The sequence below is a fragment of the Neodiprion pinetum genome, chromosome 4 (genome assembly GCF_021155775.2).
Source record: "Neodiprion pinetum isolate iyNeoPine1 chromosome 4, iyNeoPine1.2, whole genome shotgun sequence".
NCBI classification, from domain to species: domain Eukaryota; kingdom Metazoa; phylum Arthropoda; class Insecta; order Hymenoptera; family Diprionidae; genus Neodiprion; species Neodiprion pinetum.
The window spans coordinates 27354945-27370730 of record NC_060235.2 but is presented as its reverse complement, the minus strand read 5'-3'; the positions used below and the strand labels follow the sequence as shown (position 1 = coordinate 27370730).

The 15786-nt window shown below is 36.0% G+C and overlaps 1 protein-coding gene across 1 annotated transcript in view; it reads right to left on the bottom strand.

Moving 5' to 3' along the window:
• The window catches only part of wap (DDB1 and CUL4 associated factor wap), a 46923-nt gene that overhangs the window by 4737 nt on the left and 26400 nt on the right, over positions 1-15786 (bottom strand). The window lies entirely within an intron of this gene.

The following is a 15786-nucleotide window of genomic DNA, read 5'->3' as shown; positions in this document are numbered from 1 at the left end:
AGATACTATCCGTCAAACAACGAGCTATATCTGAATTCTCAACCGAGTATCATTATGGAGCGGCTATTCGTTATACTTTGAACGTTTATTTTGATTCGATTTTCGTCAACTTTTTGTAAAAAATGAGCTTGCTTCTTACCAGACAAAACATTTGATTCTTGCGATTTCAGGTCGACTGAAATATACTTTGTAGAACAGTAATAGATATTAAAAATATGACGAATAGTCCTCGCGTAATAATACTCGGATCAAAACACATGGAACAGCCAACTCTTTGACGCATATTTTCTGCAAGAAATAAAAACATTGTGCAGCGTGCTATGGTAATGAAATAAGTATCCGAATATTAAAGTCGCTTGTTAACTCGTGTAATTGCAGCGCTCGCCTTGGCTCATATTGCATTTACATTAGTCTCGTGCTGTCAACTTCGCACTGGAATTTGTGTGAACGCAGCACTCGCCTTTTCAGCTTACGTCGCAAACTTCATATTTCTCGTAAATCGCTCACTTTCCGCAATTGTAACACAATATACTATTCAGCACTTTGTCTGTACCCTCGCGTTTTTAATTGCAAAAATACGCTGCATTGAAGGGAAATAGCGGATCAATTAGGGATATCGTCATAATGTAAAAACTAAATTAACTTGATCCTGATACTTTTAAAAATTTCTGTTCGGTTGTAATTCTTTCGTTTATATACTAGCCTTTTCTCAAAAATCACCGGTCATAACTTCAAGAAGAAATCTGAACGTGTCAACCGCCCCCTCACTTAATCACATTCGATTTACCTGTACAAACAGCAAGAAAACACACAATTAAACAGCTACTTTGAAGTAGGTGTTTTTGAAAATCGGTTTGTTTTCAATCTTCGGAAAGCCGGTAGTGTTGAGAATGTTCTGTGTAAATCTTACATTGAAATTCAAATAATTGCGGAAGTTATGAGGGATTTACCGAACTGCGGCTGTTCTCTCTCCTTCTAAATTTCTAATTATGGCTTCAACTCGGTGCACAGACCACGCTGTCTAGCTCTATGAGTCTATGGCTGGTAATACCATGCGTCTCTGTCAACGCGCGCCGGAGAACACCTGATTAAAGGCAATTCAATATCAACCGTAAAAAAATGATCCACATCTATTTGTACGATGGAAATAACGCGTGAAAACTATACCGAGGTCTGTAACAAGCAACCGATTGGAGCGGTATAGTTTTTTCATTTAGGCTCTCAAGAGATAAAAAAATTTGTTTAGTTTACGACAGCTGAAAATTTATATTTACGCGGGGAATGAATACATCTACAAACATGTATTATTAGACGTGTATTTTCCCTGCAAACCATGGTTTAACGTACTTGATGCCAATTGAATTAGCGGAATCGTATTAATCAAGATGTCAATACGTAAATCGAAGGAAAAAACCGCAATATTTTTAGATCTGTTTCTATTTTGGACTCCCCGTTATGTTTCATGACTATGCGGGCGAGTACTATTCCGATCTGAAAACCCGCAAGAGTGATGACCCAATAAATGGCGATCATCTCGACGTTCCTTCTGAAATATCAAGGTCAAAAGGAGTAACGTGTCATGCATGATTTCGTTTTATTAGCTTCGCACGTTTCTGCACGTAGGCACTGGCAATTCAATTTAAACGCTATTTAATTGTAACTAATGGGGCACTGATAAGTTCAACGATTGGTGTCACCAGCCAATGTAACACTAATTGACAGGCAGGATCTGTAAATCGGCAGGGCAATCGTTCCTTCGTAATAACTTACACTCCATTTATCTGTAGACGCAGAACCGTGACATACTTAAAAAAATACTTGTAAAAGTAAAGTCTGGTCCAGATTTTTGTTTATGCAGCGTTATCGCAATACAAAAATTTTATAAAATCATACACGCATATTTTATATTCGTCAGAATTACGGCGACTTGCTAACCAGATTGGTTGCATATCGATACGATGCAACCATGCTCGTTTTTTTTTTTTTTGCATTACGTAAAATATAAGTCCGCACAAGTTACGAGAATCCTTTAGTCAGTCTTATTGATAGTCGATCGAGTAAAATAGCAGTTATTTTGACTATTATCAAAGCCTACGCAGCACTGATGCCAAATTGCAATGTCGAACAAACGTATTCGAAAACTTTTTGTTTCCATGCGAAGATAACACCAAGAAATGAGTTTTTGTGTATGTATGAATTATCGCTAATTACACGAATACGTTTTCTGGCATCATTCTTTCATGAAGCAGACGAAGGTTTTATGATTAGAACGTTCGAAATAATTAAATTTTAGTGTTTTTAATCCGATTCCAATGTTTCTAATCTTATTTTGTCCACTATAGATATCTCCAGCGATCGCCTGAAAAAGATTTTACAAATTGTTTTATCCAGAGTAATTAAAAATAAAATTATGCAAAGACGATGGAACAAATATTCGTCAACAATTAAATTTGAGAGTTACGAAGATACTACGATGTGTGATTTCTTGGTTGTTTTTCAGACAGTTTGTCAGGATTTGGCCAGCGATTAAAATGAGCATAAAAATATTCGACTCTGATCGAAAGGAGCAGAGTTTAATCATTTTCAATTAACATTAATTGACTATAAAATATTTTCTCAGATTGTTGATATTCATTTAGCTTGTATTATTCGCGTTTGCTGTGAATGGTTCTTTCTCTTTTCCTAACTTTTTATTCAGACGGTCCGGCCGATTCCTCCTTAACCAGGTCAGGAACTGCTACAGCGACGTTAGCATATCACATGCAAACGTCATTTTTGACTCATTATCATGAAACCGTCAATTACAACAATGTCAATTTACGCTCTTCACGGTCCACAGCGATATTCGCGCGTTGTTTACTTATCAATTTAACCTCATCCTGTTTAAATGCAAAACAAAGACAGACCAACGAAGCCTACAAAAATTGACCACAATTTACGTAAATCGATCACAATCGACTCAAATGTTAGTCATATGAAACTATCAATTCTCGTAAAGCAGGAATAAGAATAAAAGTTCTTCAACAGGATCTTTTGCTGAAAAGCATTCGCATTTATGTGATCGGCCTACATTTGGTTCTGATAAACGACATGAAAAATTAATAAGTAATGCCAGTAATGATTATTAACAACAGCTGATAAGTCGTTGATACTTTGTCGTCTAACTTTTATCGTTATTATAGGTATAAAGTATTCATACGATTAACTATGGTAATTCGTTTAATGAAACCCCGCAGTGCTCGTGTCAATTGCCGTACTTGTATCAAGTACATTATATTATATATATAATATATGCATAATACGTATATTTCATAACGTATTGCAATATGTTTGAAACAATTATTGATTAAACATTATCAAACTGTAAATAATAATCTCACCGCAGCAATAACGAATACGTGCGAAACTTTGTTTGACATAACTTAGCTTTGACGCATTACGTACATGCATTACGTATGAATACTTACATCAGCATAGGCATACGTGCACTACAAGCGCCGCTAATAAAATTTCGTTATCTTGTGCAATTGCTATTTGCATGTGCGCATGTATGTAGATAATGTTAGGCTGCACAGACGTATCTATTATATCACTCCTACACCTTAATGAGTATTTTATATTACGATAGTTTTAAGTACCATATGCTTCGGCTTCCTTAGAGTAACTGGCACGCGGAATGGATGAGTAGATAAAGATGGGATACATTTCACATGCAGATATTTTTCACGAAAATATGTGATAAATGTATTAACGGATGCATGATAAAGCGTCCTCCGTTTACAAACAGTGCGGTAAAACAACGTTCGCGGCTTGGGCATGCGCACTGCCGAAATGCTTCATTTTACACACTAGGGCTTACTTTGGTGCGTGCACGCTTTCGAATAACTCAATTTTCCACACTGTATCATTGAGCGTAAGTTACCTGAGCCCGATTGTACGCGTTGTCGGTGAAACCTTCGCTGCTTCGCAAATAAAACTTTCCTCTACGGCTGTTGGAATAATTCCTCTGTGATACGTATGCGAATGGGCTATATCTGACTCGTGTGATTACTGCGTTCGCCTCGGCTCATACTTTGTTTACACTATACTATCGTGCGATTGCAACACTCGCATTTGCGGCTCACGCCGTAAACTTCACACTCATCGGAAATCACTCACTTTCCGCACTCGTATCACAATTTACCATTTATTTTTCATGTCTCTCCATGTGAAATCAATTTTATACAATATTTTTTTCTCCAATTTATATCCTCCAATGGATACTTGCTCTAAATTAAAGCTATTTGATTAATCGTAGATTTTGGTGATTCAAAGAGTCGAAAAATGGATTGAATGAAATGGCTGCTTTATCGATTAATCGAGTAAAACAGTCATTGATATATAGGTTTGGAAAAATGGTTAATTGAAAGGTTGTATTGCTCTATGGATTGGGAAAACAAGTAATCGAGGTCTACAGTTAATCGCACAATCCTCTTGTATGTAAACGTAACAAAGGCATTTTTCTAACAATCTAATTTAAATATCTGACACAATTCGCAGAGAATGCTTGATTTTTATGTGTACCTTGAAATGCACAGTTGATAGAATTTGGCATGAATTAATTTAACGTAAGGTCTTCGTAGGGGAATAATTATTCAAGAAAATAATATTTTCCCCGTACATACGATACCCTCCCCGTTATATTCTTGGTAGAAACAGGTCTTTTTACAAATTTTCAGCGCGTACGCCGTTGCAGCGACCAAGTAATGGATATAGGGTATGTAGCTGACTGACACCGAGGCTATAACTCGTCTCGGAGCTCTTATAACCCGCGTACAGTCCGCTCGCAATTATGTGACTCTTCGTCACGTAGGCCGCTGTGCATTTCGCAAAAACGATGAAACCAACCGAGGCATTTGCAGTTTTCTAAAATTGTGCGGCCGTTATTTTGCGATGAAATCCTCCTTTTTGCCACATCGTTAATCGGTAGTCTGTTGTTTCGCACTTCTCACAGGCTAATTACAGATGCGTAAAATGTATCGCACTGTTGGATAACTTGGGTTGCCAGATTTCGCCAATCTCCAGATCAAATGGTGTTAACGCTGGGTTACTATGGTCAAGATCTGTTCAGCAACCAGTAACAAGATAATAGGTTACATAAATCAGTATTGGGTACTGCAAACTTACAATTTGTAATTATAATTATTCATTTCAATTACAAATTGTATGTTTTTTCGATACTAATATGCGAATACGTCGTGCATAGAAAAGGTGCCAAACCTTACCAGCAGATACCGTGTCTATCTCTATGATTGAATTTTTTTTATCAACACCTATCGACTATAAGCCGTTTTCGAGTTGGTGCCGTGTAAAAACTGTGGTTTTGCAATTGTAAACTGAAGTAGAACAGTGCCGGTGGTGCACAGTTGGCTTGTTGCTAACACTAACACTAGATAAAGTACTGAAAATATCAAGGTTGACGAATTTTGTAAGAATAAAATCCGCATTATGGTTTTGAGGGTCACTGATTTCAAATTGAGCGTTCGAATTATGAAATTCAAAACGGCTGATTGAATATGGTGACTTACATCTATCAAATTTAACCGGCTTTAATTCAAAAACGATTAATCATTGGATAGGTGTGTAAATTTTTGATTATACCTAGAATTCGGTAAGATTTGGTACGTTTTTTATGGTTTACCCTGTGAGTATAATATTACAGATTACAAATATAACTTGTATTTTATCGGCGCCTCTACTACAAATTATATTTGTGATATATAATGAACTAATTACAATTTTGTTTATCACCGGTATACGTATATTCTGGCCATCGCGACTAGGGCTAACAATAAGCCCTCTCAATCCGTTTGTCGGAGTTGTTGAGCATGATCTGCACAATTTCAAATTTAGTACAAACATCTGCAAAATATCGGCGTTTAAAGCACACAGTTTTATTTTGGTTTGCAGTTTAAAAATACGTTTCCACGGGTGTTTTATAAATCAATGCGAGCATGTGGTTGCGTACCAACCAGCTGTCTTTGTGATCGTCGAAATATTTCCTCGAGTAATCACTTTTTCACGTCTAAATCGACCATTGTAATTGAAATAAAATTTCAGAGCAGGAAATTATACTTATAAATTTTATAGAAAATACCGTGATTGGTTGTTATGAATTTAAATACTGGACAAATGAAAATACAGAGTCCTCTCAAGACGTATTAGCAAATCAGCTTGTGAAGATAAGATTTCGTCAAGGGATGAAAACGAGGCACCGAGGTAAAATTATTTAAATATCTTAGGTAAATATTAACATTTTAAGAACGACTAATTTTTCAGAGCTCAACAACTCTTTGTTGGAATTGTTCTCTATGCAAATAAATTTTTCATCGCCTCAACCGAATTTCAATTTCGGATTCATCATGCTTATTCATAATTGCGCCATCGGATTCAGTCGCTCTGGCAAAATAATCGCACCTTTTTCTCAGAATCAGTGTACCTATACGTATAAAATATATGTCAATAAAATCTCTATAAAATACGTCCTAAATTCCCATGCATTGTTCACGATGATACGTTTAATCTTTTTAACTCCAACAACTTTCTCTAAAATTCCGTTTAAAAAAAGTTTCACATGTTTGTAAATTGCCGTACCTCTTGAAAAACACATGCACGATGATTTACTGCATTTTGTTCAACGCAATTGTTAGCACTAGAATTTCAACAATTAATCTGTTAGTGGCGACTGGTTTCTTGCACAACGTCACAACGGCGGTACAAAACCAAAGAGTGTGGAATTTCAGAGCATGGAGGTCGTTTACACGTGTTCCTACCTGACGTGGACTGAAGGATTCTCCTTCCGTATGAAGCGAGGCGGCAGTTCTCCGATATGATTGAAAAAAAAATTCTTCACTAAAGAATCTATCCTGGGGCCTTATACTGAAATTTCGTCACTTGTGTTATACATTAAAATAACGATGTAACACTGAAAAAAATTTCATTTGTTATAATAACTGGAAAAATTCAGTAAAACAAGTATCGTTAAATAAAACTGTTTGAATATTGTTGGAATTACGAAAAACAAGGTACACGTAACCATTTTGCGCTAATGTCGATCCTTTTTTGGTAATTGCAACGCAAAATCAGTTCGTGAGGTTTACTCTACTTTTTTAGTCAAATAAAGCTTTAACTTCAATTTATTATTGCGCAAGCATTATATTTTCGCAACAGTTATAAGAAAATCTAGTAACAGTGATCGTAATGAGAAAGAATAGTAACGGATACTAGACTTTCCGGTAACAGCTAGAAAACTAATTTTCATTTTCTACCTAGAACTATATTTTTCGATTACGGTAAAAAATAAAAATAGTTAAGGACTGAGCGGTAACCGGAACTAAAAATTCCTTTCAGTGAAGTGATTGAACTTGATGTTTTCAAGACACGTAGTATACTGATAAATGCTTAGGGCACCTTTTTTGCACATATAGCATACCCTCGAAATTAATTTTTACCTGTTTCATAGACAAAAACTAAATAATCATTATTTGGAGTGTATTGAAATCTAGTTTTGCTAATATAAATGAACTTTTTCAGGCAATCCTTTTGAAATATTTCATAGTTGCCCTTTGGTACTTTTCACCTTGTGAATGTTTTGTCACACCATTTTTCAACAATCCCTTTATCCTACGGACGATTTTTTATCGGTACATGTAGAATAGACTGATAAATCAGTTTATCACGCGTTTCTTTATTTACCCGTTTCGTTTTACGATTATCGAGATTATGTAACCAGAAAATGGGTGTACAAATATTACCTAACCCAACAATATTGAACTTTATTACTTGTACCGTTGTTTCACTGTGATAATAAACGATAAGCTATCACAATAAAACCCCTGCATTGACTTAAAGCTCCTGTGCTGGAATAAAGATTTTCTCTCCAGGCAACACGCCATTTATAATGAGAAGAAATAATGAAACTTAGCAGTTTGAGCGTCCCTATTGAAAATTCCAGCGTTTGCAGAACTCATGCAGACGTCCGAAAGACGCGTGTATGTCCCCATAAAATAATTCTGAATCTGCATCTGAGCTTCTACGTCCGCAACTATATGCTCAACGATGTGCTAATTTGGGAGCGCATATGCCGTCATTTCGACGTACTCTATGACGTATCCTGTGACGTATTTTAAGGATTTCTCCTCTAAGTCACATACGTTATTTATAGACGAGCATCGCGATTGAATTCCGCACGTTGTATTATAGGATTCAAAATCCGAAAATCGAATTTTATTAAAATATTCTTACACAAACTTAGCGTGAAAGTAAGATTTTTTAAATGTTTTAAATCGGATTTCTTATTTTCATGCTGATGTGTTGCATTTCATATGTAGTTCGGAATTTGTATCTGAAAGTTCCGTTTTGAACATTTTTATTCAGTTCAGTTTTGGCAATCAAAAATTAGGCGTGTAAGTAGATTCATTCTTTGAGATAGCAAAAAAAAAAAAAAAAAACCGCGAACCAGAATATCATCGACACCCAAGTTTGATGATTTTGTAATGATTCATAAGAGGAAAGAATATGTACGTAATTTTTGTGCACTGAGAAATTTAAAAAATCAACCTTCATAAATTAACCTGAGCGTTTTTCTTTTTTGTCGATCGATAATGCATTAGTTTTTTTTTTCTTTGATTTGTTTTATTTCCCTATTAAAATGGAATGTAAGCCCACTTTTCGTTTTCAGGCCTTCTTGAAGGACCTCCAATAGGTTGCATTTTGTTATTTTGATTGTTTATAAGGTTTTTGCGTGATATTGCGTAATGTAATATATTGTTACAAAGGGTGAAATCACCCGTCTTGCCCCCTTTTAATGATCTAGTAGTCATCATAGATAAAAGAAGTTTATAAACCTCTTGTGTCTTTAAAAAGAATAAGGTTGCTGCGTCAACCAACATCACTGTAAAAGCAATCTTGTTTCAGACTTTGAACTAGAAACACGTTCTCTGCTATTAAAGCTTTTTCACAAAATTTTATTTGCGCCTTTAATTTGTCTCATTACATAAGCTCACGTATCATTATTAATTTTTGCAACGTCATAGAACGTTACAATATATATAATTGACCGCGTTTCAACTATATATTGTCTCGCTATTCGTAGATTTACATAATATCAGATATAAAACTAGTTTGAATTGCCAAGCTGTGATTCGATCGGTTCTCTCATGATGAAGAGTGCAACGGTGTTTGATCACGCTGGGGAGAAGTCTTGATCACCCCTTACAAAATATCCTTCATTATTTAACAATTGACACGTACCGACGGCTAATGGGACGTTGGTACTTGGACTTTTATCTCTTATTCGATTGGTACCACAGCCCGACAAATGAGTATTGAAAGAAATAACGAGTCATTGAGTATAAATTTCAATTTAATATCGCCACGAATACTCGACCGTTTTTTTTTTTTTTATACATGATATACCTTTCATATATCTTGCAGAGTGGGGAAAAAATACGGCGCTCTGTGCACAGTCAATTCCCCAATATCTACCGCAAGCAGTTACGTTCAGATGCCTATTGAATTTATAACGTGAAAGAGATCGCGTGCAAGACCCGTTTAAAAAAAGAGCCACACGATTTTCGCGCACATTATACATTTACATATTTAATGCGCCATCTTTATTCGTGTACACGCAGCGCATGTATGTTAAAGACTTTATTTCATTTTTCATTTCTCTTTTCCCAGAAAAAATCGCGAGCCATATATTCTGTAGTATTTGACTGTTTCATACTTGGTAAATATTTTTTTTCTCCTGCGGAATACGGTCTGAATATTTTGCCGAAGCTTGAGTGAGAAGGGGCTTTATTCCATATTTTGGAACGATCAAAATTGATGCTTAATCCTTGTACCAGGAACATAAATACCACCCTATTTTAAAATAGTCTAATAGGTATATTGGTCACGAAAGTATGACGTTTTTCACTGGAATAATTATTTTTTTCCAACACCTGCTCGGAAATTTTGATCTTCAAAGTAAGGAACCTCTAGATCGTGCGTAAAGTGCCCCATTTCTAAACAGTGTGGTAAAACGACGTCGGCACATGTTCGCAACTGGAAATTGAAATGCCCGGCATTACACGCCAGGGTTCGTTGCTTCTCAAAGCAAACTTTCCTTCACAGGTGTTGGAAAAAATAGCCTGTGTCACAAGAGAGAATGGGCAATATCTGACTCGTGCGATTACAACGCCCAGCTTTGCAGTTCACGCTGCAAACTTCACACTCACTGAAATTAATCACTCACATTCCGCAGTTCTAACTCAATGTACTGTTTTGCTTACTCTCGAAACGCTTTCATTGTCTAATGTTTCTGGACTTCATTCGGACTTCATTCGGAAAACGCTTTCTATAATCGATTCCTGGTTCTAGCCAGGTATGATACAACTTTCATTAGACTTTATAATGGAAGTGTGTGTGTGTACACACGTTTCGCCAGTTATTATACGAACCCACCTGTATGAGAAGAGACGTATTCGTAGCAAAAATCTCTTGACGTCAATGCGGTTTGCGGTTTACTTCAATGTCTATCTGAAACAATCAGCTTTTTCGGTCTCGTAAATTTGTGCCTCATTGGGAAAAATTAAATCTTATTTTGTTGCCTCATTTTTTTGCGGTGAAACAAAAAATCAATTTATCAGGAAACATCATTCCAAGAGATACTGCATACCTTATATACTTAGCGGGCACGTTCCTTTCTATAGTTTACTTTTCTTCTTTGAATATTGCAAGTTCTCGAAGAATTATAGAAATAATAATATGATTATGCTAATACGACGATAATTGCCTCTCATCAGAAAACAGTTAATAATAATGTCAATTAATTCAAACTGAATAGTTTTTCCTTTCTTATCGCACAGCCTCGGGAATTTTCAATGACGATTATTAAATGTACAAAAATTTATTTTCAACTACTACATGAATAAAGACTCGTAATTGTTTACGTACGTGCAATAAATACTACTCTGCAAGACTTTTCTTTGCTTAAGTCTTTGTCTCAGCCGCAAGTTTGCTACCAGAAAAGGAAATGGATCAAAGCAAATCCGAATAACTCAAGTTAAGATATCAAAAATTTGAGAAAAGGTTTTAGAATTTAGAAGGTTTAAAATTATTAATCTCTGGTGCTTTTAATTTGATTTTAATTATTTCGGGCTCATTTTCTTCGCTCATCTGATCTTCGCAAATCTTAATGTCCGAAAAACTTTTAAAAAATCTAGCATTACAGTATAGTTATAATGGGCAAATTTTATTCTTCACGAACGTAATACGTTGCACCATACTTATATAACACGATGTCTGTTCACTATTGACTGCCAAATTTTTTATCAGGCGATCTCTGAAAATTTCTATGACGAAGAAAATCAGCCTAAATGAATTGGAATGAAAAAAAAACAAAGTTTCATTATTTTGAACGTTTCAGTTACGAAATGCTTTCTCAAATTGTTGGTTTCTTAAGTTCTGTTATTAGAATTTGTTCAGATTCATTTCTATTAAAAAGTCCGGATACTGTTTTATTAACGAATGTTCGCTATCGTTAACGCAAATAACACTGCTATAGTTTTTTCAAAATTTCATTTTTCTTTTCCTGTATATAGACTGATTCCGACGGTGGGGCCCTTTCACCTATAAAAGTCATGCAGCCGTGCTGCAGTTTTCGTTTCGAAATACGACGTAGCTATTATACAATTGATGGAACCCATACGGACGAGTAGTTAATGTGACTGCTCTCAACGGCAGCTCGACAGATATTTCCTGACCGGAATAGTCACACGTTTTCTAATACGCAGTTTTTCGGGTCTGTCCTAGTTTACTAATAGAATAGTACGATAGATGAAAAAAAGGACTCGCTAAATGAACTTAAATCAGCCTCCACACTCAAATATGGAGAGGCTGATGTCTTCAAAGCGATTTCACAGGTTTTGTGATAAGTTTATAACGATCGCGACGTCTTCTTACGGATCTCTCAAAAATTTTAGAACTGACAACGGACCCTAAGCGTCTCAAATTTTCAAAATAAGAACCCGGAAGCATCGGTGTTCCAAATTGAATATAATGAGTGACTTTGACATCGCATAGATCACCTCTTTTATCAGTGTGACATGATTTCGTCTAATTAAAGAGACGCACGTGTCATTCCAAAATTGAATAGAGTATTCATTTATACTTATTTACGAAGGGGCAATCGGTAGGGAATAGAACTAAACAGTCTACAACTGTAGTTTCGATACGTTCTGCGAATTGAATCATTAAGTATTTTTGATTTTAAAAGGTTGCTTTTGGAATTCGAAGTTTTCCCCATTTAAATAAATTGGGGAAGGTCTCGTTTGAGTGGTAATTCAAATGAGACGAGAATCACATCACAGGCAAGAACACTGGTATCAATTTTACAGAAATAATACGAATAAGAGTTGAAACTACGGCAAATCATTCAGCGTTTGGAATCATGTTTTTTTTTTTTTTATACATAGTGTTCAATAGTCATTCAAATTTCTTGCGCTGACCCAGCTAGACTGGTTTCGTTAATAGGGTTACTTTAATTCTATCTTATCTCCGCATACGTGTGTCCTACATAAGACTTTTTCGAATCACATCTTCAAGAGGAACGTCATGACCGTCATCTGTCGAGTGAAATTAATGGGACTTTAATATGAATACAATCTTTTCACCGAGTCTTATCGTAGTTATCCAAGATTGCACATCGAGCCCACAGTACCTACCTACTTAGGAAATCGGTATGATCCTCGGAAATGATTCTCTAATAAAAAATAAGTCAAACCGCACCCCCAATATTTCAATGATCGTGTTGGAGTCGCACATACCTCCTCGTTTCTGGAAATCCCCGCAAGAATGACATCGAAATGCAGGCTAATGCCAGGAGGACCCAGTATGGGAATTTAGAAACGTCATCGTTTAGTTATTTCCACCCATGAAGCCTGACCTTCTGCACGTACACCCGTGCAGCTGCAGACGAGATACGGGACCATACACGCACAGTTCTCACGTCCGAGTGTGCGTCACACCGTCAAGTATGTGCACATGGGGAAGCATATTCCTGCGTAAAAAAGACTTCTCTATAAATATATTCGAGGCACAAAAAGTTATTGACGTCTGAGTTAAATGGAAACTCCTCTGCAGGAACTTTCTAGTTCTGCTCAATCATCTCATGAGTCAGGAGCAATAGACAGATCTGGTAATATATGTACACGGCATATTTGATGAACTCGGCACTCTGATACGCCTTCTGACCAAAGAAAAATTCACTAAAATGAATCTGTATTTTACTTAGTCTGTGTTCAATCGGATGAAATTAGATGAACAAATGTGAGTTGAGTATTTAAAAAAAAATTGAAGAATTAAAAAATCAAATATCTATAAATGCACAAAATTTCTGACGGCTATCAACGAATCATTATTTAAACTTAAACTTGGAGCACAACCTGCTATCGAGTCTGGTTCAAAAAATACAAACAATAGCTGTAACTGAATAATATAAATCCTTGAAAACTCTTAAAAAAAAAAAATAAATAAAAAATACTATTTTCCGTACATTCCACGCTAACTGTATGATGCTCTCCTTTTCAGTCTTCCAATTATTTGTAAGAGACGGAACCGCTTTGAGTCTGTACGCTTGTATAAAAGGCGTGGAAAAAAAGTCCCGAGAGAAAAGTGCGTTAATCGACAAACTGATATCGCTGGATTTACCGTCATTTTTTGCTCTAACAATATGATACTGACAATGGGTCATAGGAGGTGGTGTCGCGACATCGCTACATGGCGTTTCGTGGCGGTTTACAAGTAATGAACAAGGTTTACGACCGCGCTAAATTCATCCCTTCCACTCGAAGGTTCTCCGTAGTTCTTCACCGCTTTTGGTACGTATATAGCAATGTTCTGGCCGGTGTTTATCAACTTTTTTAGTTTCACGCGAGATCTGCGGTAAAACACCCGCGGTTTTAAGCCTTACATTCGTTCTTAGTAACAAGCATGACGTCCGGCCCACAAACCATTCGCTAAAAAGCAACGTTTATACAACTGTTGTAACGTGATTATATACACGAATCAAATGTATGTACAAGATACTTTGTATATGCACGGAGCCTGTATTCACAGCATGCAGCTGCAATATTTACCTTGAATCGGGCGAGCCGGTGATTGTAATTCTTTACGGAAATATCGGATGGGATTTCCGAATACTCAAATTTTTCACACCATATGTAACTTCTGATTAGTAACCGAGGTGGAAACGTACGTGCTACTGCATACATCTCGCTCTTATTCACAGCAGCTGAATTCGCGCGTTCATCAACCGATGATTGTTTATTTAATTCTACATATAGGGCACTCCGTACCAATTTAACACTTGATATATTAGAACTGTCTGCTTGTAAGATACAGAAAGACTGAATTCTCACATCACAGTTTTGCTTTAAAGAAAAATCATTGAACGTAATTAGATCGGAGTAGTCACTTGTCCATTTGTTTTTAACAAACTCTTTATTCACAATCGGAATATCATCCTGGGTCAGCTGAATTTTTCTCAAGGGGTATTCAGTATTCAGTATTTCTGTAGCTATTGATACGTAGATTGAGTGATTTTTTTTTTTTCAGATTCAAATTTGCATCAGTTTATACACTGCGTATCGCATGTGTCGCGAGAATGGCTCCAGTGTCGCCATATTTTGATATTTGTTGATAATCGTCTTTTTTTATTATAGGAACTTAAATATATGCCTAATAGCTTCCTTAAATATTACCATCTTATTACCTTTTCTTCCATTCAAAAAGAAATGATCAAAGAAGCACTTTTATTTTGCTTTTACCGCTGTGTTATCCCTCAACATCACCTCTGCCGATGGTGTTACTGACTTACTCGTATTTCATTGAATTCCTTGATACAAGTTTGAATGCCAGGTTTTTCATCGAAACTTTTATCTCACACAGATTTTGTTACATCTGTTTTTGAATTTCGACAAATTTGATGATACACATGCATACATATTTATATCTGGCTATGTAACTTCCAGACGTCAAAGACTCGAATTGTTCATGTTTAAGCGTACTCGAAATGTGGAACATTTTTATAACAACGAAATTAAATCTGGATATTGAGAATAAAAATTATTTTGCGCGTACGGTATTTGTCATTTTCGAGAAAAATGCGACAAATTCATATAACATAAAAATAACCGAAATGGTCGGTCGAATGATATCCATCTTTTTTTAATACTGCATTTTCGAATTTGTAATTAATTTATAAATTTCAAAACTTCTAAATTTTCTGAATCATTTTTGTAGTAATTTTATCAAAAGGGCACGATGTATAGCGAGTAATTTACATCCATAATTTTCCGAGTAGGAAATGTATCGTCGATTAGCGATGAAAACCGCCAGATTTGAAAAATTTACTTTACAAAAACCACTTAAGCTACGAAGTTGACAAAAAAATTTAGCATTCATTTTCTAACAAATAATGTAATTAAAAATCAGAATAAAATTATTGTAATCGGTGGGTTGTATACAGAATGCTCCAAATATCTTAGAACGTAGGATGTTTAGCTCGGATCTCAGATGTAGCTCCACGGCAATTGAAAGCTTACCTGAAATAATCAAACCACGTTTTGGGCGCGACGCGATGAGATAATCCCACGTAAATCCTGCAGCACGTGATTGTGCGCACCAGACGTGTGACCGGTCTAAAGATATCCGTGGCACATGTGAGACACGTTCTCTCAACTCAAGCCCCAGATCATTGAATGT